Source organism: Neofelis nebulosa, chromosome 18 (genome assembly GCF_028018385.1).
Source record: "Neofelis nebulosa isolate mNeoNeb1 chromosome 18, mNeoNeb1.pri, whole genome shotgun sequence".
Lineage (NCBI taxonomy): Eukaryota > Metazoa > Chordata > Mammalia > Carnivora > Felidae > Neofelis > Neofelis nebulosa.
This window is the reverse complement of record NC_080799.1, coordinates 2,298,977-2,326,441: the sequence shown is the minus strand read 5'-3', so window position 1 is coordinate 2,326,441 and position 27,465 is coordinate 2,298,977. Positions and strand designations below refer to the sequence as shown.

The window sequence follows — 27,465 nt, the reverse complement described above, 5'->3', positions numbered from 1 at the left end:
CTTCAGGAATTCTTTTCTTGGCTTGGAGGTCTCCTGTTGTCCTGGATCTTGCCTGCACCCTCCCCCCCATCCCTCACCCCCAGTGCTGCCCTACCTCTCTGGCCACCAGCCTCCCACGTGCAGAAAGACCCTTCCAGGATTTGCCGCCTGGTCATGGGTGGCAGGGTAGGATTTGCTGAGCTGTTGCTGTCCTGGCAGAGCTCTAACCTGTCACCCGTAGGGCCACTCCTGTGCCCGGTACTTCCAAGCACGGAATTGGCCACCTGGACTTGGGTTTTCTCTCTGTCTCCTAGTTATCAAGAGTCCTCGCAGTTTCTCATCCACGGGTTGGGGGCAGGAAGGAAGACAGAAAACACATCGCATACAGAATTTGCCGGGGCGCCTGGGTGGCTCGGTCGGTTGAGCGTCCGACTTTGGCTCAGGTCATGATCTCGCGGTTCGTGAGTTCACGCCCCGCGTCGGGCTCTGTACTGACACCTCAGAGCCTGGAGCCTGCTTCGGATTCTGTGTCTGTCTCTCTCTCTGCCCCTCCCCCACTCCTGCTCTGTCTCTCTCTGTCAAAAATAAACAAACATTAGAATTTGCCTTCTTCCTACCATCTTACATTATATTTTAAGTATCTACGTTACGTTATCGGGTCCTTGTCAGCATTTGGCGAATCGAAAGCCCACGGTGCGCACACAGACGGTGCGTTTTTGGTTTTCGTTTTTTTGCACAGGCCTCTGCTGTGCCGAGTTTCCCCTGTCCTGTCCTTCTACACTTTTTCAAGGCGAAAGTCAGCACTTTACGTTTATTTCTGTTGAATTCCATCTTGCGGTTTGGGCCCTATGTTCTTGTCTGTCAAGTCTTCCTGAATATTGATGAGTGCATTCATCATGTTAACTATGTCTCCCAACTTCATGTGACCCGCAGACCTGACAAGGTTCTCCTTCGCATCTTCCCTCACATCACCGCCAGCAAGCGTCGAGCACAGCAGCACCCAGAAACGAGCTCTTTGGTTTTGTACCACTTGAGACCTTGCCCAAGGTTTATTTATTTATTCAGCAAGCGTTTGTAAAGATGAGCCGTTGTCGGCGCTCTTTAGGTGAGGCTGTTCACCAGCTTGTCAGGAAAAACACTCAATCCGATTCCATCATTTGATCCGCAAGGTTATCGTAGGAAATTAGTCGGAAGCTACAAACGGGATGTCCTGGGTGTAGTCCTAGCAGATTAGCCTGTATCGTCTTACTGTTTCCTGGTTGCTCTGATCTACTGGTCTGTCTCCTGAGCTGGAGTCAGAGCTTCTTGGGGGAGGGCATTCATATCATTTCCTGGGGGGCCGTATAGTTATGCACACGCTCCTTCTGACGCGGAAGGCATCGTGTTCAACGCTACAAATACTAATTCACTACAGATGTTGAAGAGATGTTGCGATTTTGACTTTTATTTTTTAATGTCTATTTAATTTTGAGAGAGAGAGCACAAGCGGGGGAAAAGCAGAGAGAGAGGGAGAGGGAAACCCCAAGCAGGCTCCGCACCATCAGAGCACAGCCCGATGCGGGGCTCGAACCCAGAAACTGAGATCGTGACCGGAGCCAAAACCAAGAGTCAGACGCTTAAGTGACTGAGCCACCCAGGCGCCCCGCGATTTTCACTTTATAGGTGAGGAAACGCCTTGTATGCGTCACCCAGCTGGCCACGGTGGAGTTGATCCGACCGACTCCAAGCCCAGACCCTCTGTGGTGCACCTGCTCCCTCATCAGGTGGGGCACCACCCTTTCCGCTGTTTGGAGGAGGCTCAGAAGACGCCAGCTTCTCAAATTCCACCTGACGGGAATCGAGGTAAAATAAACGAGGCGACCCCTAGCGGGGGTCACCCCCGCTAAAGGGTGAGTTGAACTGGGTTGCCGGAGTGCCCGGTCCCTTCCCACACCTCATCGGTAGCCACCAGCCAGATGTAATGGAACGTGAAGTGATCCCATCCATCAAGCTTGTCCATCGTTAACAGAAGGGGGGAGTTCTTATCTGAGAGCAGGAATCGACCACGTGCCTTCTACCTGCGCTGTCCCGGGGAAGGCATAGCCTTCCCTGTGTTCAGAACAGAGTAGTCCCTGTGTTCAGAACAGACCCATCCCTGGAGTGGACGTGAGTTCCTCGTGCTTCTCCGTGTGGGTGAACGTCTAGCTGACATGGTGCTCCTCAAAGTGGGCGCCAGAGAACACCAGCCCTGGGAGTTGCTCTGTAAAGCAAGGGTTCCACGGTCAAACAGGTTGGGTCAAACAGCACTTTCTGGGCCCGTTGTAGGTGGAGGCATCTGTTCCCACGCCCTTTTTGACTTTGGGTTCTTGGCCAAAACACCTCACTGAGCCGACGCGACAGTAGGCTAAGGTTATGAGAGGCCCCCTGGGCGGAGATCCGTTGTCAATATTAGGCCAGGCTGTGATGACTAACTGGGCGGGAGAATAGAACACCCAGGGGGACTTGTGCAGTCCGCTGCAACGCGCACGGCCTCCAAGTGACGGTGGGGCCCGGGACCAGCCAGGGCTCCGCCAGCCGCCTGCCTGCTTAGCTCCGGGCCCTGCACTAGGGCCGCGGGGTGAGTGAAACAGACGTGGTCCTGCGAGCAGGAGGCATTCGGGGCGGCAACCACAGTTAGGGCTTGCGTTGCACATGCCATCTGGTACCTTAATAGGGGTCTTTAACTCACTCCAGGAGTTAGGAGGTGAGATGGGCAGCAGGCCCTTCCGTCCGTGTTCAGCATCCGGCGTCCAGGGTCACCATCACCCCTGCCCCTGAGTTGTCCCCGGCCCCCCCCCTTGTCTCCCCAGAGTCTGTCCTCACAGAGCAGCCTCCTAAATCTGTCTAAGACGCAGACCACGTCACGTCGTGCTCCTGACCCCGTGGTCCCAACACACTTGTGCCCTGTTCATCCCGACAGGCCCTCTCTGCAGTGCCCGGGACGGTGGCCACTCCCCAGCACGGCCATCGGGCACTGGAACACAGCGTCCCACCGGGGGTGCCATATGTGTAAAAACACTTCGGGTTTCCAGTTCTTAGAATGAAAGAAAACAAAGAACGCGGACTGTCCCATCCACGATTTTTATACGGATCACGTGCCAAAATGTTCACACTTCAGATACGTTAAGTGAAATACAATATGTTATGGGAATTATTTTTACCCGTCTCTTTCGGCTCTCTTTAGCGTGGCTGCTAGAAAATTTGAGATGATATCCACAGCCCTGGCCGACCCTTCCTCCCGGACGGCATGGTCCTGACCCCTGCAGGCCTCTTTCCTCTGTCTGCCTGTGTTTGCCGTTCTCTCTGCCCGGATCCCCGCCCCCTGCTGCTTCCTTCAGTTGGCTCTGACTCGTCGTCTGGGCCTTGAATGAAGACTGACACAGGCCCTCCCCGAGTGCGTTGTCCAAGTGCCCTGACTCTCTGAGCCATCCACACCTGCTGGCCCCTTTCCTGGCATTGATCACACGGTGAGGTTGATGTCATTTCTCGGCTCTCTTCTCCAACATTCTAAGTCTTTCACGTGCATTCACTTTCTAAAGCCTCCCCATGACCTCAGGTGGGGAAACTGAGCGATCCCAACCCTAGGGTCTGGCCTCGGGGCCTGCTGTTCAGACCCGGTTGGGGGCAGGGTCCCTGCTTGCCTTGAGTTAGATCTGGCACATGCTGGTGCCAGATAAGCGTCTGTGAACAATCCAGACGTCTACCAACAGATGAATGGACACCAAAAAAGTTGGTCTGTCCACACAGCGCGCTACACTCAGCCACGAAAGGAACCCAGTACTGGGGCACGCTTCTGCGTGGGTGTACCTCCAAGACATTCTGCTGAATGACGGAAGCCAGACACAAAAGGCCACAGAGCGTAGGATTCCACGTACGTGACGCGTCCAAAGTGGGACTCCGTGGGGACAGAGCAGAGCAGTGGTTGGCAGGGGCTGCGGGGGAGAGGGGCGGGATGGGGAGGGACAGCTGACAGGGACAGCTGACGGGGACAGGGCTTCTGCCTAGGGGTGATGACTGCATTCTGGAACTGGATGGTATGGTTACACAACCTTGTGGATGTACCAAAATGCCTTGAATCGTACCCTCGAAGTGGTAGGTTTTACGATATGTAGAGCGCAACGAGAATAAATAAATATGTACGGTGTTGGCTGAGCGAATCCGCACAGAGGCACACGTGAACACCCCGGGCTCCCCGCTTTTCTCGAGGAGCCATCCCGAAATGCCACGCACAGATGCGGAGCAAGGTTGTCCCCACGCCGCTCGTCCACCAGGAATCTCTCCTGCAGCCGCAGATCTTCCAGGCGCTTTGCCAAGCCTCGTGTTCATTTGCTGTTGCAGATAAGACAGACGGGGTCCCTTGCCTTAGGGGTCCTGCACCTGCTCACAAGGAAACAGGAGGGCGTGCCCCCAGGGCAGGCTGCTTCGCTGGGAGCCCAGCGCGGCCCCCACCCTGGGATCCGTGGATGGAGTTCGAGAGCCCATGAATGCAACTGGAAGAAATTATATCTTTATTTTCATCAACTCTAATGAAAGGTCAGCATTTACTTTAATTCTGAGTTCAGGAGACAAGCCACAGCGGTATCGGCGGCATTTTTAACGTTGTCGCCAACAGAAATCGCAAATATTTTCGTGTCCCGTCACGGGTATTATAGGTACCTCGAAGTATTATTTGCATGTCCCTGTTTCAAAATCAAGGGAGGTGTTATACCCCAGTGCTAGATCTTACTGGATGCGTTAATAAGGAAGCACACAGGGGCACCTGGGTGGCCCAGTCGGTTAAGCGTCCGACTTCAGCTCAGGTCATGATCTTGCGGTTTGTGGGTTCAAGCCCCGTGTCGGGTTCTGTGCTGACAGCTCAGAGCCTGGAGCCTGCTTCAGATTCTGTGTCTCCCTTTCTCTCTGCCCCTCCCCCACTCACACTCTGTCTCTCTCTCTCTCTCTCTCTCTCTCTCTCTCAAAAATAAATAAACATTAAAAGAAAAATTAAAAAAAAAAATAAAATAAAAAAATAAAATAAATAAAAAAAAATAAGGAAGCACACATATTAGAAGATCATAATCTTTAAAATATTTGATATTTTCACATAATGGTTTCGCTTTGTAATCCTCTGTATGTTATGTCGTGCGTGTCAAAAAAACATCATCCTGGAGGTGGTCCCAGACACCAAATGGATTCGAGAAAGTTAAGAAGCGCTGCCCCGTGGGGAAGGGTTCCTTGTGCTGGAAACATCCCCGGGGATCCTGCCCTGGAGGGCGTGGACAGGCCTGAGAAGGCAGAACAGTGGCCGCTGAAGGCCCGGGTGACCGTTCACGGTCAAGGTGCTTGAGACCGTGGGTGTGATGCCCACGCTCTTGGAGCGGCCGCAGAATGGAGTTCGTGCTGTCCAGTCCTCAACCGGCCCGAGAGAACGGGAGTTGTCATGTGTGGAACGGAGGGCGAGCCAGAGAGTTCTGGAGTCCTGGGAGAAAGGACAAGTTGCAGAAGGAAATGGCCCTTCTAACCAGCTTTGGCTCGTAGGCTTGGCCTTCTTTGTTGCTTGACAAACACGTTGAGGGGGTGAAGAGGGAGAGAGCTCCAAGTAGCTTCCTGCAGTACACGGGTCGGGTTGGCGGGCCATCTCGGCCCAGGCCGGTGCGCGAGGGGAGCCCTCCGCGTCAGGAAGGTGGTGAAGCGGGTCCACGTCCCCGCTGGAGGAACCAGCAGAGGAAGGCACGTTACGAATGGCGCATCAGCCGTGACTGTACGTCTCCTGGTTTTATTGGCCTGGGTCACAACCCCAGCGTTACGTAAATGTAGTTTGGTGGTGTTTTTCATGACGGATTCCCCCTCTTTCCCCACGGCTGCTAATATTTTGTGTGGCAGCTCCCCACTCTCTCTCTTGTCACCCATTATCCATTATTGTCACCGCCCCGCCAGGATGTCCTTGGAGGGGACTCTTAATGGAGCTGTCCTGGTTAAAGAAATTCAATGTGATTGAGCGGCAGTGAAGAATCAAAATCCAAATATCTGAAAGGGATGAATAATAACGAGGTATTAAAGCATATTGGTTATTTATTACTGGCAGAAGGCAGGAAAACATTAGCATGTAAAAAGCTGTAAATTAATCACGGCCGGTGATAGGAGACCTGAAAAAGTCACCTCTGTCTTTGTTAACTCTGTTTTGCTATTCTTGATGTGTTCCCGTGTCCCCCTTTCTGTCCTTCTGTGATAGATTTTCATCCCAGCTGGCTTGCTGAAGGCAGGAAGGGGAGAGATTAAACCAAAAAAAAAAAAAAAAAAAAAACAGGTTAATCTCATATCACCTGGTGTTTAAAGGGAGGTGGCAGGGCAATGAGCATGTTACCTGACCTGGGTTCAAATCCTGGCCATATCACTCACTGCCAGTGACCTTGGACAAGTTACCTGCTGTCTCCAGATGCCGGGTCAAGTGCACGTGATCCCAAAATCTTCCTCACGCGGATGTCCCAAGGATTACGTGAGAGGCAGCCTTTACAGGTTTACTCCCGTGGCTGATGGCTGCTGCTGGTGACCAACAAAGGGACAAAAGGCATTACCACTCAAGATGCGACCTGCGGGCCAGCACCCCATTAAACATGCAGATTCTCAGGCTGTGCCTCTGACCTCCTGCCTTGAGAATCTGCATTGTAGGCACAGGGACCAGCGTGGGCAGATGCAAGGACATGGGGAACCCAAGTTCTCGGGCAGGGCTGCTGTGTGGGCCCCAGCTTCTCCAGTGACAGTGTCACCACACACAAAAGGACTGGAATCCTTCCCCTTTGGGTGTGTTGTTCAAGCTTCGGGACCATGGCTTATAAAATGTCACTGGGAGCAGCTGGAAAGGTCCCGCGAAATGTTGAGCGATGGCGGTGTTGCTAGGACTCTTCATGCGCCTGTCACCGGCAAAGTCCCCTCTGTTTAACAAATTTGGTTCACAAGTCCTGTGAAGACAGAAAAGTGGCGTGCTTAATTACTGTGTTGGACTGAATTGTGTCCCCTCTGCCCACGTCCACGGCCCGAGCCCCCTTGTGACTGTATTTGCAGACAGTCCTGTAAGGAGCTAATTAAGGTTACACGAGATCACAAAGGTGGGGCTCTGACCCCATGGGCTGAGTCTCCTCGTATAAGAGGAGGAGACACCAGGGATGCGGACACACAGCGGGGAGGCTGTGCGCGAACACACTGAGGTGGCGGCCGGCCGTCTGCAAGCCAGGAAGAGGGTCTCACGGGAAACCGTTCCTGCTGGTACCTTGGCCAGCCATAGCCCATACAGTTACCACAAGAGAATGGGCGTTTCTGGTGAGGCTCCTTAAGACGTTCCTTCAGGGGCGCCTCGGTGGCTCCGTCGGTTGAGCGTCCGACTTCGGCTCAGGTCACGATCTCACGGTCCGTGGGTTCGAGGCCCACGTCGGGCTCTGTGCTGACAGCTCGGAGCCTGGAGCCTGCTTCAGATTCTGTCTCCCTCTCTCTCTGCACCTCTCCCGCTCATGCTGTCTCTCTCTCTCTCTCTGTCTCTCCTTCAAAGAATAAATAAAAAAGGATTTAAAAAAAATTAAAAAAAAAAAAAGACCTTCTTGCAGACCTCTGAGCTTCCGTCCGGCAAAGGCACCACGTGTAGAACCCACTGCAGCCCAACCCTCTAACCGTGTTTTTCTCACATATAAACAGCGCTGTGGTTTTGAGGCCCCCGTTTGCAGAACAGCTCTCCCTGCCCCCGACACACACATGCAGTCAGATCCCCGATGTTTGAAATCCCTGTTAGGAATAGCGATGTCTGCTCTCCCAAAACAGCTGTTCGGGAAGGAGCTGAAACATTACGGAGCCGGCAGCCGGAACCTCGGTGTTGGAGGGTCTGTGCTCGTGTGTGAATGGGGCTCAGCCGCCCCGCGGGGTTACCGTGGGTGGGGAATTCATGATCAATCGTGACCAGGAATATCTGTATCCCAGGGGCGCTGTGAGAAGGTGGCAGTCTGTTTCCGCTCTGAGAGCCGACTTTGATGGTACAAGATGAAGGAGGCATAAGGCCTGGGAGCATTTGGTGGTAGGACGGGTTCCTCTGGCCTGGAGAAAGGGGAGGGGGGCTGTAGGGTGTGTCAGGGACGGGTTTATTGAGAGCCAGCTCCTAAACATGCAGGGGGTGGCCCCAGCCCGGGCTCAGTTGTCTACCCTGCTCAGATAGCCTTGACTTGACCTCTGGCTCTCTCTGTGGATGCGACCTTCCCCCGGGCACATACCCCCCACCTTCCTGTGGAGTTAGCAAGTGTCAGGGCGTGTTCCCAGGTTCTCAGGGCCCCACAGATGTTAGTCGTGCCTCCCAGGGGGTCAGATACCAATCCAGTATGGCTGCCAGAAACTTCCTCCCAAGACCCTCAGGAAGTGCCCTCTGCGTCCAATGGGATGGTGGCCTGAATAAGCCCCCATGTTGCTCTTTTGAATTTTAATGCAGAAAAGTACGCATTTGCTACACATCTGTGGCCTGGGCCTGCCCATCCCAGACCCCGATACGGGCTGTTCCCTGCCATCTCACGTGTGTTGAATGAAACTTGCCTCACTTGTCTCTTCTCTGCCCGGGACCGGGATCCCTGAGCCTTTCAAGGTCAGTTATAGCTTTCCACTGGGACCAACCCAGAAGAGAATTGCCGGGTACAGCCTCTCGTCCCAGGTGACGTGTGCATGTTAATGGGGGGCTTCTGGAGACGGTTCAACACTTAGCGGGGTGCTGGTGTGGGGGAATGTGTTTTGCAAGTGGGATGGATATGAATTCTGGGGACCAGAGGGCACACCATAGTGGGTTCAGTACTGTCCTCCAGGGGCACCCGGGTGGCTCAGTCTGTTGAGCATCCGACTTCGGCTCAGGTCACGGTCTCACAGTTTGTGAGTTGGAGCCCTGCGTCGGGCTCTGTGCTGACAGCGTGGAGCCTGCGTGGGATTCTCCCTCTCTCTGTGTCTCCCTCTCTCTCTGTCTCTGCCCCTCCCCCGCTCGTGCCCATTCTCTCTCCCTCAAAAATAAATAAACATTAAAAAAAGAAAACAAAAGGTAACCCATACCCCATCAAAATATAAACCCTTTCCAAACCCCAGCCAGCAAGTGCCCTCGTGTGCTTGCCCGTCAGTGCCTACCTTTCCCAGCAGAAGTAGCCACTGCTCCCACTTCTGCTGTGTCGGATGGCCTTGCCTGCGTGAGAACTTCACCTCGCGAGAATCCTACAGCACGTAATTCTTCGCGTCTGGCTCCCTTCGCTCCGCACATTTTTGAGATTTGCCCATGCCGTGCGTTTGATCCTTTGTATTCCTTTTTCTTAACTACAGATGGTTTATCCATCGTCCTGTTGACAGGCATTTGGGCTGTTTCCAGTTTTCTGCTGTCACGAGCAAAGCCGTACTAAACATTTCACGTGCCCGTCTTTGTGCAGACGTGTTTTCCGCCGCTTGAGTAAATACCGAGAGTCCTAGGACCCTAGGTCTGTGCTGGGTCAGAGGACGAGGGCATGTTTAATTTTGCAAGAGCTGCTAGACCGCCTTCCAAAGCGGAAGCTCTTTGGCAGCCCACCAGCTGGGTATGAGTTCTCGTTTCCCGCACCTTCCCCACATACGGCGTCCTCGCATCTGTATTTTGGCCGTTCTACTGGACGTGCGGTGTTCCCTCGTGCTCTTTGAATTTGCAGTCGCCTGCTGACTACCCATTGTGAGCGCTTTCTCATGTGTTTAGCTGTATGTGTTCCTTTTTGAAATGGGTGCCCAGGCCTTCCGTCTACTCTTTGACCCGTTACTGTTTAGTTTTGGTTTGAGGGGTTCTTTTCTTCACATGTTCCGGGTACCAGTCCTTCATCTGGGGGCCTATATATGGCAACAATTTCCTCCAAGTCCACGGATTCCCTGTTCATTTTCCTACTAGTGTTTTTAATGGGCAGGTTTTCAAGGTTTTGTTTTTGTTTTTCTTTCGATGAAGGTTATTGATTGTTTTTTTTTTTTTTTTCTTTCTTCAGTTTTGTGGTTAGTGCTTTCTGGATTTTGTCCAGGAAATCTGGGCCCGCTTCAAGGCGTTCTTATATTTTCTTCTACAAACATCACAGTTTGGGATTTTAGGTTTGTATCGGTGGTCTGTCTTGAGTTAATGTTAGTGTCCGGGTAGGAGGATTATCTTTTTCCATGTGGATATCCAGCTGGCCCAGCAACAATCACTGAAAAGACTTTCCCACCACCTTTGAATTACTTTGCTGTCTTTGTCAAAAATTAACTGGCAATGTAGCTGTAGATCTTTTTTGGACCCACTGTTCTCTTTCGTTGATTTTTTTGCCTGTCTTTATACAACAAAACACACTGTCTCGTTGATTATAGTTTGACAGTAAGTCTTGAAATTATATCTATATCTATATCTATATATATATAGATATATATAAAACTTATAATGTAACTACATATTATACAATAATGTAATAGAGAACATATGCATAATGGATAAATATATATAATTAATATATATTAATTTATATCATGTTCCTCCAATTTCATTCTTTTTTTTTTTCCCACAATTGTTCCTGGCCTTCCTATATAAACATTGGAATTAGTTAGTTCATGCCATACCAAAAAGCTTTTTGGTATTTGATTGAAATGTATTGAAGTCATAGGTAAATTTCCACCTAACAGACACCTTAACATCTCAACCACATTGAAGAATCTTCCTATCTGTGACCATGATTCATACCTCTCCATTTGGTTTAGGGTTTATTTTATTTTACAGCAATGCTTTGTAGTTTTTCAGTGCGGACATTGTATCATTTATTGTATTTAAATCTGCAGTATTTTAGACTTTTTGATATTAGGGTTTTTTTTTATTATTGTATGCTGACCTTGCATCCTGTGTCCTTGCTAAATTTGTAATTATAAGTACTTATTATTGATATTGACTCTAGTAGGTTTTTTATAGATTCCTTTGTATTTTGTCTGTACACAATCATGATGTGTGCAAATAATGGCAGGTTACCTCTTCCTTTTTAATCTTCATTTCCTTTATTTTTCTTGCCTTATTGCACCATCTAGAAACCCCCAGTATACTACTGAATAGAAGCGGTTCATGGGAATATCCTTGTTTTGTTCCCAACGTTAGAGGGAAAGCATTTCACCTTTTGTCATGAAGTATGATGCTAGCTATTACCAGGTTGAGGGCAGTTCCTTCTATGCTAGTTTGTGGAGGGTTTTTAATATGAATGAGTGTTGAATTTTGCCAGATGATTTCTGCATGTGTTGAGATAATCATACGGCTTTTTTCCTCTTTAGTCTCTTAATAGGATGAATTACGTTGGTTGATTTTCTTGAATGTTGAACCGACCTTACATTCCCAGCATCAACCCCACTCGATCATGATGTGTTATCCTTTGTATATATTTCTGAAATTTTGTGCAAAAATTACAGTCAGAATTTTTGCATCTATATTCATGAAGGATACTGTTTTGTTTTGTTTCATTGTCTTTTCCTGTAATGTCTTCATTTGGTTTTGCACTGTCTTCATTATGGTCAGCATAATTTGGGGCACATAAAATGAGATGGGGAATAATATTACTTCTCTCTCTGTTTTATGAAAGAGTTTATATAAAATTGGTGTTATTTCTGTCTAAAGTGTTTGGGAGAATTCAGTGAAGCCATAGGAATCTAGAGCTGTCTTTGTGGGAGACTTTCCAATAATGACTTCGAAATCTTTAATAGATAGGCTAACTCAAACTGTCTCTTCTTACGTCACTTTTGGGAATTTGTGTGTTTTGCATAATTTTTGTCCTTATCATCTATGCGTAGAATGTGTGGGCATAAAGTTTTCCATAATATTCCCATAATGTCCTCTCAGTGCCTGGTGGATCTCTAATTACATACCGTCTCTGATTCCTGATATTGATTATTTTGTTTTCTTTTTTTCTTACTCAGTCTAGCTAGAGTCTTATCAATTTGGTTAATCTTTTCAAAGAATCTATTTTACTGATTTTTCCATATTGCTGTTATATTTTCCACTTTAATTGTTTTCTACTCATTTTTATTGTCTCCTTCCCTCTACTTACTTCGACTTTTCTGGCTTCTTAATGTCGAAATTTAGGTCATTAATTTTAAATCATTCTTCTTTTCTAATATAAGCCTTTAAATTCATAAATTTCCTCTAAGCCTTGCTGTAGCCATAGGCCACCAATTTTTGATACTGTGTTTTTATTTCTATTTAGTTCAAATATTTTCAAAATTCCCCTTTCACTTCTTTGAGCAGTGGGTTGTTTAGGACTGTGTCATTTAATTTCCAGATATCTGGGGATTTTTAGTTATGAACTTCTGATTGAATTCCTTTTTGCCAGAAAAGATATTTTACATAATTTTAAATCTATTAAAGTTATTGAGACTTGTCTTATGGACCAGCCGAAGGTCTCGGCGCATGTTTTATGCACGCTTGAAACGCATATATATTCTGCAGGTGTCCTACAGCTTGTCAGCTGTCATGTCTTATAAATGTCCTTTAGGTCAAGTGGGTTGATAGTGTTGTTCCAGTCTTCTGTATCCTCGATTTGTGTCTGCTTGTCCTAAAAATAACCGAGAGGAGTGTTGAAATCTCCAACTACAGTTGTAGATTTCTCTAATCCTCCCTCCAGTTCTGTCCATTTTTTGCCTCATGTGTTTTGAACCTCTGCCATAAGATGCGTACACGTTTAGGACCGCCATAGCTTCTGGATGAAGGGACTCCATCATCATTACAAAACGTCCCTGTTTGTCTCTGGTGATATTCCTTCCCCTGAAGGCTATTTTTGCAATACCAGTAGAGCCATTCCAGTTTTTATGAATAACGTTTCCAAGTTTTTACCTTTATCTTATTTGTGTCTTTATATTTAACGTGTGTCTCTTACACACAGCTTATAGTTGGCTTTTATTTTTTAATTCATCCGGATGATCTCTGCCTTTTAGCTGAAGTGTTTAGTTCATTTACATTTATCATCTGAGTGTTGTCGTTAGGATGCGTCCATTCTGTGCTTCATTTTTCCTCCTTTTCTGCCTTTCACTGGATTAATCAAAGAAGATTCATCAAGTTAGTCTTGTTTGGTATTCTATTTTATCTCCTCTGTTGACTTGTTAGCCTACTTCTTTTGTTGTATTCCTGGGAATGTGCAGTTGCTCTATGGTTTATAAAACGCATCTGTAGCTCACCACAACCTACCTCGTATTTCTGTCGTTTTGCATCTAGTGTAAAGACATGCTTGCATTTAACCCCCTCTCATCCTTGTGATGTTATTGGTCTGTATTTTCTACATGTGTTATAAGGGGCACAATGGATTGTTATTTTTGTTTTAAGTCTTTAAAGATACGGTTCTGGTTTCTTCTCCACATTGTTTCCCATGAGGAATGAACAGTAATTCTTACCAGTATTGCATGGTGTAGAATGTATCTTCCTTGTTTTTTTAACGTTGTTCTCTTTGTATTCAATTTTTAGCAATTTGTTTGAGATATGACTATGTACAGTTTTGTGTTCATTTTGTTTCGAGTTCACTGGGTTTCTTGAACCCGTAGGTTGATATTTTTCATCAGATATGGAAACATTTTCTTTTATTTTTACAGTTTATTTATTTATTTTGAGAGAGAGAGAGAGAGAAGACAATGCAAGCAGGGGAGGGGCAGAGAGAAAGGGAGAGAGACAGAATCCCGACAGGCCCTGCACTGTCAGCACGGAGCCTGATGTAGGGCCTGAACCCACAAACTAAGAGATCATGACCTGCGTGGGTGGAAACCAAGAGTCAGGCGCTGAGTCTGCTGAGCCACCCAGGTGCCCTGAATATGGAAACATTTAAAAACATAGTTTCTATTCTACAATTTCTCTTTCTCTTCTCCTTCTGGGATTCCAATTACATAATGTTAGATCACTTGCTATGATCCCATAGCAAGTTTTTTCATTCTCTCTTCAGCATTTTCAGCCTTTTCTTCCCCTCTGTGCCTCAGGTGTAGAGTTTCTGTTGCCCTGTTTTCAAGTTTACTGTATATTCTGCAGGGTCCAAGTGGTTGTTAAGCCCGCCTATCTGAATTTATAACTTCTATATTCTAATTTTTAACATCTAGAATTTTCATTTATTTCTTGTTTCATAATCTGTTTTATCATTATGTCCATGTTTTCTTTAAATCTTTGACCTGTGAATAATAGCTGCTTTAAGGTCTTGATGTGCAGACTGTAATTTCTGGATCTGTTTCCACTGACTGGTTTTTTTCCACTTGTGGGTATGAGGCAAATTGGTCAGCTTACGCACATGTCTGGTAAAATTTTTTCTTGAATTCTGGTCCTCGTGGGTACCAAGTTTCTGGGTCTGATTGTCTGTAATTTGTGATAAGCTATGGCCTGGCAAACAATTTATGTATGAATAGGCCTGATCCTTTTGAAATTTATTGTTAAGTTTGGTAAGGTGCCTCCGGCGTCGCCTTTATTCTGAAGTTAGAGTAGGCCTATTCCTAAGATACACACTTTCTGGGTCCCTAACTCAGTGAAGTCTCTCCAGTGTGGCTAGTTTAAACTCCAGCATCTCAGCCCTGTGTGTCATCTGCACCTTCTCAGGTCACAGTCCCGTGGCAGCTGCTCTCTGCCCAGCTCGCGGGGTCCTGCCTGCGTGAGCGCAATTTAGTGTCTAGCCACGCCCTGTGTAGTTCCCCTCGGCCTCCGTCCTCTCAGATTGCAGACCTCAACAGCCCTGAACTCTGATGTCTGCCTCCCCCACGCTGTGGTGCAGCTGCTGTGCTCTGAGCTCCAACCTGCCGTCCATGCTGCGTAAGGTGCGTCCAGGCAAAAAGCCAGAGCAGTCGTGAGGTTTAGCTCCCGAGTTGATCTTCCATTAGGGTCATCCTCAGCCACCTGTTCCAATGTCTACAAACAGTTGCAAACATCTCCTCACACCTTGTAACTGTTTAACATTTTTGCTGCCATGTGTAACGTGTCACTTTCCACATACCTGATGACTGATCCGAATGCCCCGAAGCCAGATGAGAAGGGATCAATTAAAGATGGGCAGCGATTTAGGATTTATTGTAAGGAGCAGTCATGGGGCACCCTGTCCACAAATAAGACTTCAAGTACGCCCCCCAAGTCTTGTTGTATGAAATATTAGAATTTTATAAGAAATAGCTGTGGGGCCGAATCCGTACTTTGCAAAAGAATCCTTCCTTCGCTTTGCGGGACTAGCTACAAGAAACACCGTTCTTACAAGACTCATTGGAAGGTGGCTGGGGGAAGAAGAGGTAGGCAGCGGGTAGCCGAGCCCAGATCCCCAAGCTTTAGACGTTGAGTCCAGTGATGCTGTTGGTCAGGAATGAAGTCAGTGTGTGCCACCAACGTGTCATATCACATGCACGAGCGTCTAGGGTTGACAGCAAGGCCACGGCAAAGCGAGGGCCACGGAGGGATAAAGTGTGAAGACATGGTCCTCCTTGGCACCCAGCCGCCCATAAGAAACTTGAATGCTTTGAGCCAGAATGCAAAGTCAGAAGCTCCATCAGAGGCCAGGCAGGGTGTGAGCCAGGAGAGACCAGCACAGTGTCAAACAAACATTCCAGAAGACTCCGAAGGGGAGTGAATAGGCACACGGCATCTCTGCAGACGGTGAGCGCTGGGTTAGAAGGGCACCGGCCGGTATGTGTTTGTGTGTCACCCAGGGAGCTCATTAAAACGCAGGCTCTGAGTCAGAACGTTGAAGAAGAGGTCTGGAGAGCTGCAGGTCCGACCAGCTCCAGGTGGTGCCGATGCCGTGGGCGCCCAGGCGGCATTGATCTCTGAGGGATTTCAGCCCAGGAGCCCGGACGGTTCCTCACGGGGGAGATCACCCGATGCTTGTGGTGGAGAGGAGACCACGGTGCTAAACGCGGTAAATGGGGACAAGGGGATTGGGTGGACACAGCATAGCACGCCTGCGACATTTAATCCCTAAAGCCGGCTGCACCTGTTGGGGCTGACGGTTGCACCTGAGGGGGTTCAGGCTCCAGCATCCCAGAAATCTCAGCCATGACCCTAGGGGAATTCCCCGCAGAGCCACAGGGCGCTGAAACATGCACTATTCCTACTTATTCAAGAACTCAAATGCCAGCAGAATGGCAATACGCTTCAGTTTAAAAAAAAAAAAAAAGGCAAGAAAGAAAACAACCCTGAAAACTCTATTACCTTCTGCCATAAACTTTTTTCTGGAGTATGATATTGTGTGCCTTGACTGCAAACTAAGTCTGAAGTTGCGTGCTGTAGATTCCGTCCGGAGGGAGCGTGGCTCACGTCTAACAGGTATTCGTGTTTGGGAAGTCCGTGCGTGGGCACGTGTGTGGCCATGACCTCTGCACGTGGGAAGGACATATCCTCGCATGGCGCATGCACACCTGAATTTTAGACAAAGTGACGCACGACACATTTTGGTTGATGTTCACGTGACTTCAGCACCGACCTGTGGACCGAGTTTTTTGTGTTTTAACTTCAGCTTCTTGGATGGCGCTTGAAATACTCCATTTCTTCTCAACAGCAGCTCGGAGCGTAGTGAGTTCTGGACTTTGGATTTAACTAACGAACTCGTACAAGGATGGTGATAACACAGGCTCCCATTCCCCAAGCGCCGGCTATATCCCAGGCACGTGCTTTAGAAATACATTTAATCATCGCTAAAATTCCACCCGCCGTGGGCATTATGCCTAGATAAACTGTTTCCAGATTATTTATAGATTCCCATTTTACAAAAGATAAACCGAGGCCCCGGGGTGGTTGGAGGAGCGAGGAGTGGGGCTTCTAGTGTTCGGTCAAGTGCGAATACCCCCACGTTGTTCTGCCACTGATGTCCCGTGATGCAGAGTAACGGGGCTCTTACTAAGCACTGATGTTTCCAGCTTCTTTCCAGGCCCTCCCTCCTGCTGTGGAGATGAGCCAGGCCAGAGAGCCCAGGACTTCCCACCAGCCCAGAGGGGACATCTGACCCACTTCCCGTTCTCTGAGCCAGCGGCCCCCTGTCCTTCCAGGTCAGAGGCTGTCGATGGCTCTCCAGGCCTCAGGGGACCTGGCCAAGGGCAGGGGGCGAGGCAAGAGTTAACAGGGCCGCAGGCTCTGTGTACTGTGGGCGTTCTCTTCTGCTCTGTGTCCTCAGGCCGGCTTCCATGGCGACTTCATTAGCAGCAAGCTGCTAATTAAATTTCATATTTATGGTCGGAAAATAAAATCATTGGACCTTTTTGAAATAGGATTTTATGAGTTTTAGCTCTGGCGCTGACTCAGCAGTCAAGGGCCTGCGCTGTTTAGATGTACGGCTTCAAGGCGGAGATAAATAGAACAAATAACACGGGGGAAGAGGTTGAATCCTGCGTCCTTGGGCGGGCCCGAACACGTTTCGGGGCCTTGGCGGGGCAGACCCGGGCCTCTGGGTGTGGCTGGGATGCCGGGCCCCCCGTCCAGTGTGGGCGTGTTTTGGGTCCAGGGTCACCGAGCCCCCGCGAGGCTGTTTTTGTTGCAGAGCGGGATGGTGGGTGTGTGTGTGTGTGTGTGTGTGTGTGTGTGTGTGTGTGTGTGTGTTCTTGCCATACTAGAAAAATCGCTCTTTGGGGCGCCTGGGTGGCGCAGTCGGTTAAGCGTCCCGACTTCAGCCAGGTCACGATCTCACGGTCCGTGAGTTCGAGCCCCGCGTCAGGCTCTGGGCTGATGGCTCAGAGCCTGGAGCCTGTTTCAGATTCTGTGTCTCCCTCTCTCTCTGTCCCTCCCCCGTTCATGCTCTGTCTCTCTCTGTCCCAAAAATAAATAAACGTTGAAAAAAAAAAATTAAAAAAAAAAAAAAAAGAAAAATCGCTCTTTGTCTGCAGCTCAGACTCCAGCCTCACGGGGTGTGTGTGCAGGAAGCTCTCGGATCCTACTTCCTTTCACGTGTCACTTAGCGACTGGCCGTGAGACCTCAGCTCCTTCCACCCTGTGATGCCCGCACCCCTTGTGCCGTGCCCCTAGTGAGCCCAGTGGGCATGTCCTCATCCAGGCTGGGAAAAACTCATGCCCACTGCGTTCTGGTGTGTCCGGCGGGGAGGCTCTGAGCATCCTGGGGGTGGAAGGACGTCAGGGGCGTCGGGCTCTACCCTGCAGCCTGCTCGGACGCCCTTTCTCATAAAGGGGCGGTTTCCCTCAGCTCGGTTCTGGTGGGTTTATCTCCGCTCGGAAGGATCCATTTCTCCGGGGAGGAAGGGACACGTGGAGTGTTGGAAAGTCCAGTGTGCGGAAGTCAAGGAGACCGGGATGGGTCCCCGAGCCTCCCTCCCCCCCACCGCCCCGTGGGGTCCGGGCCCTGCCGTCCACACCCTCTTCTGCAGCGTGGGGGGTAAGGCGACCTGTCCCCCGGGGCGCCTGAGAGCGGCCTGAGAGAGTGCACACCAAGGGCCCAGCCGAGTCCCCACGTGGCAGGCGCTGGGCCTTCCGTCCGTGACTAGCTTTCCTCCCACGAGCACTTCATTCTGCCTCAGCACGTCCACTCACAGACTGTGAAACAACAGTGTGGGTGGCCCAAGCGGCACCAGAGACCCCTCGGAAACCCGTTACCTTGTGCTGCGACCCCCGCGAGGGGGCTTCCTTTCCACTGATTTGCCCCGGAGTCGGAAGCTGTCACTCAGTTGATGTGATGCCCGTGGCGGGGCAGGTGGAGGGCGGGCCTGGCCCTGCGAGGGACACACACGAGCCCGCCTTCTATCCCACGCGGAGCCGGGCCATTAACCCTTCCTGCCGCTGCCCGCGTGCTGTGGGCTGCACTCTGTGACCCCCCCCCCCCAATTCAGGTGTGAAAGCCCTAAGCCCCTGGGGTGGGGGGCGGGTATTGGAGGCAGAGCCTTTGGGAGGAAATTAGGGTTGGATGAAGTCATGAGGGCAGGGCCTCGTGATGGGATTAGGGGTCTCATAGGAAGAGGACGAGGCAGGGCTCTCTCATTGTGAGCACACACCAAGGACAGCCCACGTGAGGACACCACGGAAGGGTGACCATCCACGGACCCGGAGGAGATCTCTCACCGGACACGGGATCTGCTGGCACCTTGAGCTCGGACTTCCCAGGCTGCAGGACAGAAAGAAATGCACACCAGTTGTCTAAGCCATCCGGCCGGAGGTGTTTTGCGGACTGAGACACGGTGTGACCTCAGGCAAGTCCCCCGACTTCTCTGAGCCTCGGCTTCCTGGCGGCCACGGCGGCGGCCACACGGGACCACTGGGGAGTTGAAGGTGTGCCATCAAGGAAGGCTTCCCTGCCGTGGTGCTCACGTAGGGCACCACTTCCAGAACCAAAGGACGAGGGAAGACAAGGATCTGGCTGTCCCTGAGGGGCTCTCCTGCAGACCGCCCCCCGCCCAGAGAGGAGACACGCGTCCCCTCCTTCCTCCTCTTTTCAGCTCAGGCCACCAGTCAGGCCGTCAGCACCTGGAACGTAGGAGCGTGACCGCGAGATGCCAGAACCCTTAATGTCCTCGGGAAGGAGGCTGTCGCTCCAGGCGGAGCACGGCGGGGCCAACCCCGATGGCCGGCCACGTGCACACGCTGGGCTCCTGTCTTCCAAGCATCATTTCATCCTTACCCCCCATGAGGCGGCACTCCCGTCATCCCCATGTGACTGGAGAGACTGAGGCCTCAGGGGATGCTCTGCAGTCCTGCCAGCCGCACCAGAGGCTGACCCGAGCCGGTCTGTGGCCCCCTGACCTTAGACTTCTGCTTGGCTGTGGAGGATGGGAGCACAAAGAGAAGACGGGGGCCGGTGGTCAGTTCTGAGGGGCGGTCACCCCTGGCTCCTGCAGGCTGAGCCCTGCCGGCAGCCCCCTGCCCCTCCCCCTCCCCCTCTCCCTCCAGCCCTTCAGTTTGGGCAAGAAGTCCCCAGGGTGCAGCCCACAGGGACTTCGCGGCCCCCTCTTGCTTCCGTGAAGTCTGCTCATTCAGCTCTCCCCAGACCCAGCTTTTCGACCTCCGTCTCCCTGCCAGCCTCTCGCCGAATCAGGGTCCCGTCCCGCCCAGTCGCCACGTGGCCCCGTGGTAGCCTGGCTGCGGAGTCCTGCCCACCGCCCTGCTGGGTCCTGTCCGGAGGGGCCCAGGAGGAGAGCCCGTGAAGGGTGGGCAGTCAGGGAGAGCTTCCCGTGGGAGGAGGCGCTGGTGACGGACGGCTTGGAGGCCAGATAGGAGTTTGGCTAGGAGACGTGTTGCGGGCCGTTCGCTGCCGTAACAAAACACCACAGGCCTCGCAAACTACCATGAACAGGTTCGCTCGAAAGAAAAGAGACGTGTTCTCACAGTCCTAGGGGCCAGCGGTCTGAAATCACAGTGGGAACAAGGCAGGGCCCCCTTCCTCCAGAGACTCCAGGAAAGGATCCCCCCGACTCTTGCAGGTCTCGTGGCCCCCAAGTTCCACGGCCCGTGGCCACCTCCCCCACCTCTGCTTCCGTAGTCACGTGGCCGTCTTCCCTTGTGTCTCTCTGTGTGTCACTTACTCAAGCCCCGCCCTAATCCAGGGAGACCTCCGCTTCGGTACGTCTCCAGACCCCCCGTTTCCAGATACGGTCGCGTTCTGAAGTGTGGGGGCCCTGTCCAGCCCAGCTCACCGGGGGGGGGGGGGGCATCAGCAGATGACAGCTTCAGAGAGAGGGAGAGGCAGGAGCCGAGGCCCCGCGAAGGGACCGTGTCACCCCTCCATGAGCAGAAGGCCGACGCGGGTGCAGAGGAGTGGGACTCGGAAAACAGGGCAGCGGGCGCGTACGGAGCTGGGGGAACACCGACCACGTGACCCAGCAGCCCTGAGCCTTGGCGCTTCTCCCAAAGAGGTGACAGCACCTGTCCACGCGAAGATTTGTCCAGGAATGTCCCAACAGGGGAACCTGGGAATCCACCCGCAATGCCCACCAACAGGCGAAGGGATAAACTGTGGGACGCGCATCAGCGACGACGCTCTGTCACCGGGACCAGCCAGTGACGTGCACCACACGGGACCAGCCAGTGACATGCACAGCCAGTGCCCCGAGGTACTGAGGCAGCAAGCCAGGCCCCGAACAGTGCGTGCTGTGCTCCTTCAGTTTTCTGTCACAGAAATCACAGTCCTGGTGGCCACTGGCGTCGGTGCACAGCACGGAAAGGGCTGTGAAGGAACCTCTGGGGTGCTGGCCATGCTCCACTTCTCCGTGGGTCATAGGGTGTCTTCTTTCCCCAACTCCTTGAACGGTGTCCTTGGATGCATGCGGCTCACTGATGCTACCACAGTAGTTTAGGAAAGGAGAGGGGACCCTAAGTTCTCCGGCCACCGGTACAGGCGGGGACACAGGAATCAGGCCGCAGTGGAGTCGGACCGTGGCGCCCAGGCGGAGACACTGGTGTCCAGCTGTGGAGGGACCGGGGTGGGGGTGGGGGACGTTGCAGCTTCTAGGAAGGGGCGGGGCTGACCTCCCAGGCGTGTGCATACATCACCTGGATCCATCCGCCCACAGCTTCCGTGCCCCTATTTCCCGAGAGGACACGGCCCTCTGCTCCCCCAGGGGAATGGGGTGATCGGAGCTCACCGCGGGGTGAGAGGGCAGAGGAGACACGGGTGCTCAGGGAGGAGCTGGGTCAGTGCCCCACCGTGGATGCTGGCCTGTGTCGAGCAGAAAAGAGTAGCAGTGTGTTAGGTTCGGGGCAGCTGGGTGTGAGGCTTGTGGAACGTCTTCCCTGGAACATTCTAGGCCCCACGCTTCCCACCTGCGGCCTTCCCCCTCAGTGCAGTTCGTAGTCAGGGGACCGTGGTCTCCTGGGCGAGGTCGGGCACAGCAGGAAGAAAGAGCAGGACTGACGCCAGGCTCCTGCCCGATCCTCCCTCCCCTCCTGCACCCCCTCCCCCCTGCGCCCCAGAGGCAGACGCGACCCTGTCTGCCAGAGAGAGCACGGTCCCCTTGGCGAGTGTCTCAGCCTCCCCCCCCCCCCCGTAGAAACTCACCCACAGACTCTGCTCAGAACAAAAATAAAAAGGGAAGTATGGCAGCGCCCCCACCCCCCACCTCTGCCCCTAAAAATAGAGGCGGCCTCCCAGTGGGGTGTTGTGTGGGCTTCCGGGAGAGGCCGCGGTTCCGTGCAGCATCAGCATGTTCTGGGGGCCTGGCAGGCAGCGCGCTGGAGGAGAGGGAGTCTGAGGGGACCACGGAGGGACCCCAGGCAGACCCAGGACAGAGCTGGTTGCAAACACGTGAGTATATTCTCCAACCGGCAGGTCCTTTAGCTCCGAGACACGTGTGTGCTGAGCCAGCAAAGCCCCAGTGGGAGCCGTGTGGGGCCGGCTGGCGGGGGTGGGGGGGGTGGTGCCGTAAGCCCCGCGCCCCCCACCCTACCCCCTTGCTTCGTCCACACCGTGTGTCTAATGGCTCCACACATGCTCCCTTTCATTTCTTAATTTCTTAAACAACACGGTCGACTCTCAAACAGCCGGTGCCGGGGCGACTAGTTTATGCTGTCACTTTGATTGCACAGAGCGTGGAACTGAGCCCAGAGAAGGCCCCTCCGTCAGTGCCTGGTGATTGACTTGGACCAGAACGCTCGCATTTTTATGTGCTGGCTGCTCAAACTTTCTTCTGATGGAGGACAGTGCCCAGCGTGGAGGAGCGGGCGTGAGAGCACAGAATGTGCTCTTGTTGGGGGCAGTGAGGTGCCCGAGGCCCCCCGCTGGAATTGTCTGCGGCGTCTGCCCCGGAAGGTCGGGCTCTTGCCTTTATGTGAGGCTCACAGCCCCGCAGCCCTCCCCGGGGTACCCTGCAGACGATCCTTCCGAGGTTTAAGATTCCGTGTGCAAAGAAAGGAGCCTGGTGCTAACTGTCCCACAGCTGACCCAAGGCCCGGCCCCTGGCCACAGGCATGTGGAGAGACGGAGACCCTGGAGCCCCGAGCCCAGCGGGAGACTTTGACCAGAACCCCAGGGAGAAAAGGCTGAGTGCAGTGTGAATGGCTTTTCAGGGAGCAGAAGGAACAGGGCCCGAGGGAAAGCCCCCCCCTGCCCCCCCCCACCCCCCCCCCCCCCCGCATCTCCTGGAGGTCTCAGAGACACTTCCTCATTTCCTCCTGAAGCACTTCAGGAACCCGATAAGCCCTGCAGGGTCGAAACTGCAGGCCTCGGGTGGCTTGGGCTTATAAGAAGCTGTCCTCTGTTTCCAGGAGGTCACGCTGACATCACGGGTTCGAAGAAGTCCGCAAGGTCTCAGGGGCATCCTTTGAAATGAGAGACCATGTAAGGTCGAGGGTGTCTCCGGTCACACAGCAGAGAGCATCCCTCGGTGGAGCGGGTCCCACGAAGGCCGGCCTGGCCTACGACACGGCTGGGTAGCGCCTGGCGGGCGGCCTTCGAGCCTGGCTTTGCAGAGCTCCCCACACGCAGGCACAGAGCCCATCCCCCACCCACTGCTGCCGACACTTGCTCCCAAGCCTCAAGTCCGCACCGATCTACGGTGTCTGGGTGCGGTTTGGACGGGGCGCCTTACGTAATGATCGGTGATTCCAGCCATTTGACACGAGCCAAAGGAAAAAAAAAAAAAAAAAGTCTCCTGGCTGGCATCTGATTTTATGAGCTTTTGCTTTCATGGCAAGAAGCGAGAGATGGTCTCTGGGCGTAGAGATCCCCACATTCCCGGGCCTGCTGCTCTCGGAAAGCGTTTCCATTGCACCGTGTAGGGAGCACAGGACATCAGAAAACCAGGGGCTCGTGTGCACCAGGGCCTGGACACCCCCACCCCCGCCCCCAACCCCAACAGGCTCATTTAAAGACACTCTTACGTAATAGATCAGTAAGAAGGAGAGACACAGGACGGGACTCTCTCCTCAGCAGCAAAATCGGAGTGTCCGGAGATGTTTGGTAACAGTCTCATCCCCGCCCCCCTTCTGGTGCTCAGATAACGTGGAAAATGTGAGTCTCGGTGTTTCCACGTTTCAAGCTGCCTGGCGGCTTTAAAACAGGTGAGCTGACCTACGGGAAATCACTCAAGTTCACGTGCTCCTTGCCACGGCCTCAGGAGCCCCCGCGCCCCCACCCCGGGGGCTGACCCAGGGACACTAACACGGAAGCAGCCCTCCCAGACCAGACCCCGCTTTCCCTTTCCCGCCCCCGCCCACCCCCTCCCTGCTCGGCTGTGTCTTGCTTCATTTCTCTTCCCTTCCCTCGCCGTGCACCTGCGGGCACTAAATAAAACTCTGAGTTCCTGTGCCTTTTTCTCAGCCCGTGTCCTCGCTTCAGACCTCACACCCCGCCTCCTTTTGCTGCGTCCGCCTCCCTTGTGCCTTTTCCTGGACGCGCAGCCCGCAGACGTCACTCCTGATTTCTGCGCTTCCCCGAGCCCAGGGTTGACTGACCCCCCCACTCCACCCTGGGGCAGCGGTGAGGGGCGCGTGCACCTGCCTCGCCCGTGGGGCCCCTCTCATGTCTCCATCTGGGTTGATGGTACCTTCCCGGCCAGGCTGTGTCAGGGCTGGGGTTAGTGTTGGTTCGGGACCAGCAGCTCACGTGTTCCAGAAATTGGAGCTTTTTATCTGTTTGATCAGATTTGGTTGAGGGAAGTGAAATTCACGTAATGTTCACCCCCCACCTTAAAGTGAACAATTCACTGGTGTTTAGCATGCTCACGGGGCTGTGCAGCCACCACCCCCACCCAGTTCCGAAGCACGTCCCTTGCCCCGACAATAAAGCCCCGTATACATCAGCGGCTGCCCCTCCGTGTCTGCCGGCCCCCAGCCCCTGGCCGCCACCCACCTGCTGTCTCTCTGTGGGCTTCCCTCCTCTGGGCGTTTGAAGGTATCCTGCCGCTCGTGGCCTTTCGAGTCTGGTTTCTTCCACCCTGTGTGACGTTTGCAAGGTCTGTCCATGTTGTAGCACGGATCAGCGCCCCGTTCCGTCTCGTGGCTGAATAGTATTCCGTCGCACGTACAAATGTCTTCATTTTAAGAGTCACTGGCTTCGAGGGCTCACGGCTGCCGGGACTGGGAAGGGGAGCGGGGCGCAGGGAGGTGGGAGGGGGGACCTTGCTGGGCTTCTCGATGCAGCACCCAGCAGAAGCAACCGCGACGGGGATCTCGGCCCACTGCCCTGGCCCGCCCCGCCGTCCGTGCAGCCCCGCGGAGGGCATGTTGGGGAAGCCAGCATCTCTGGCCAGCCTCCCCGGGCTGCTGCTGGCTCTGCTCCTGAGCACATTATCACAATTAATTACAGCCAGCTCTCGATTCTCTCAAGTAATAGGGGACCCGAGTAACACAGAGCTCATTGAAATGTGGGGCTGCATGGGCGGTGGGGAGGAGGGGCCCCGTTCCGTGGGGAAGCTGTTTATTTTGCAGTTAATTAGGAGTAAAGAGACCCTTCCTGAGTCCTTTCCTCCTTCTCTGTGTCCCTCCCAGAAGCCTGGCGTTTAATTGGACGTACAGACTTACTCTCCTCCTGACCTAGCGGATGCCCAGTGAACGCATTTTAACTTACCATCCCCCCCACCCCCCACCCCCGCCCCCGCCGGCCATCTCTTGGCAGAATGCTCCAGGACAGGACATCTGACCCGTGTGAATTTCACTCCTGTGCCCGCCCAGCCTGGCGTGGACCGCGGGCTGTTGTAATAAGTGTGCCATCGGGGGGTGCCGGATGCGGGCACCGTGCTTTATCCTTCCCCGAAGGTCTGCGGTAAGTGGTGACATTACAAGACGCACAGAAGGAGGGGAATGGACTAACTCAGGCATCTGGAACCCCCACAAACTGGGTCATCGGTCCCAGAAGGATCGGGACGCGGTGCTTTACCCCGGGGCCCTTCCTGAGCGAGCGGCGTGCCAAGTGTGGTCAGACGCGGCCCCTGTTGTGCTCCCGCCGCGCTTGAAAGTAACGCCCACTGATGCGTCCTGCAGCTTCCCCTCAGCGTCCCGACTGTCCCTTTTCTCCCGGGACCGTGAGCTCGGTCTAGCGTAATCCTAGGTGAGGTGACTGGAGCCCCCAGCGTGACACGAGTTTGCCGAGGGTCTCTTTCCAGCCTTGCTGTGCGACCGCGAGCGTCAGACTCTGCCCGCCTCCGCCCCTGCCGTCTGTGGTGGGTTGTGTTACTGAGTCACTCCGTCCCCTCCTCTGATGTCGAATGAGTGCCCACGACACAAGAGGCACGGAGGCGTCGTGCCCCGCTTCGTCCAGGAGCGCGTCCCCTGAAGGTCAGCTGGTGACCTTTCAGAACGAGGGAGTGAAGCCCTCCGCGTAAGTCCGGAAGATGCTGGCTGGTGTGGGTTATCAGTTTCCAAAGAATTAGGATTCCAGACTGAACCGAATTCCCGTGCACCACCGGCTAGAACGGGCTGTCCTTGGTGATGCAGAAAGTCCTTCGGGCTGGAGCGGGGGGGGGGGGGGGGGGGGAGGGGGGTTGCGGGGGATGGGGGGCACAGTGCGAGAAGAGATGGCCGCCGTCACACTGATGCCACATTCGGGAACGCCAGCAAATGAAAGAGTCCTTCTTCCCGACAGAGTGTAGGACCAGCTGGCTTTTCTGCAGCTCACCCGGCTGGGGTGGTTTGTGACCAGATAGCTCTGTCCCCGCAGGTCACAGATTGGAGGGACGTAGACTGTAGACTTCTAATCTGTGACTGATGGAGAGGCCAAGACAGATGGGCGCTCGGTTCCAAACTGCAGGCGCAGCAGAACGAGCCGGGTGCAAACGAAGGGCGTGTGATCCCGTCAGCAGGCTGTCGTGGCGAAAACCCTCAGCACGCGGCGGACAGAAAGGTCTTCCCCGCTGAAGGGAGGAAGCCGAAACAAGGAAAAGACAGCCGGCGCTTATGCCCCGGAAATCGGTCACTTCGTGAATGTTAAATGCCCATTTGTGCGAGAGACTAGCTGGGGTGCAGGGCGTCCGAGGAAGTAAGAGAGGGGCCCCTCCCGGAGGCCGTGAGCAGCACGGCGGGCTCGGCGAGATAGATGCTAACGACGCCCGGTGGGCGAGGTGCAAACCAGAAGCCCAGACACAAGGCTCGAAGGCAGATCTTTGCCGTTTTGCTCGAAGTTCTGCCCGTGCCGGTGGTTTTACGGGGCGTCCAGGCAGACCCCTCGTTTCCATCTCGAGTTTCCCGTTGGCTTCTGAACGGCTGGACTGAGCGATTAAGTGCCTACTATGTGCACGGTCGCAGCCCTAAGGTGTTAGAGGCGCTTGTGCCACTCTGCGGACCAAGAAATGGGGCTCAGAGAGGTTAAGCCACGTGCCTCCAGCCACACAGCGGCAAGTGGCGGAGCAGGAGCTCACATCCAGGACCCCCCCTTCGGCAGCGTGTGCTTTCCACTGGGACGCACACTGTTACCTCCTTATTCAAAGGCTGTTTGGCACGGCTCTCTGTCGAATTTCCGTGATCCTGTGGCCACAGCCCCCGTCTTCTTTGGGCGGGGATGCCGCTTGTCACCAAGGAGCGCGGTGTACTTTAACCTCGCAAGGACCTTCCTTGCGTGCGGGTCCCTCCAGCGGGAACCCCGGCCACGCAGCGCTGCTGGTCTACAC

The 27,465-nt window shown here is 53.3% G+C and overlaps 1 protein-coding gene across 4 annotated transcripts in view; it reads left to right on the top strand.

The window, feature by feature from the left end:
- The window catches only part of CARD11 (caspase recruitment domain family member 11), a 142,159-nt gene that overhangs the window by 58,299 nt on the left and 56,395 nt on the right, over window positions 1-27,465 (top strand). Inside the window, exon 1 of one of the 4 annotated variants that reach the window (XM_058711695.1) lies at window positions 22,028-22,169. The exons of the other annotated variants lie outside the window; for them this stretch is intronic. The gene's annotated coding sequence lies outside the window, so the exon portion shown is untranslated. Of the gene's footprint in view, window positions 1-22,027; window positions 22,170-27,465 lie in introns of those variants that run through there. 4 annotated transcript variants of the gene reach the window in all.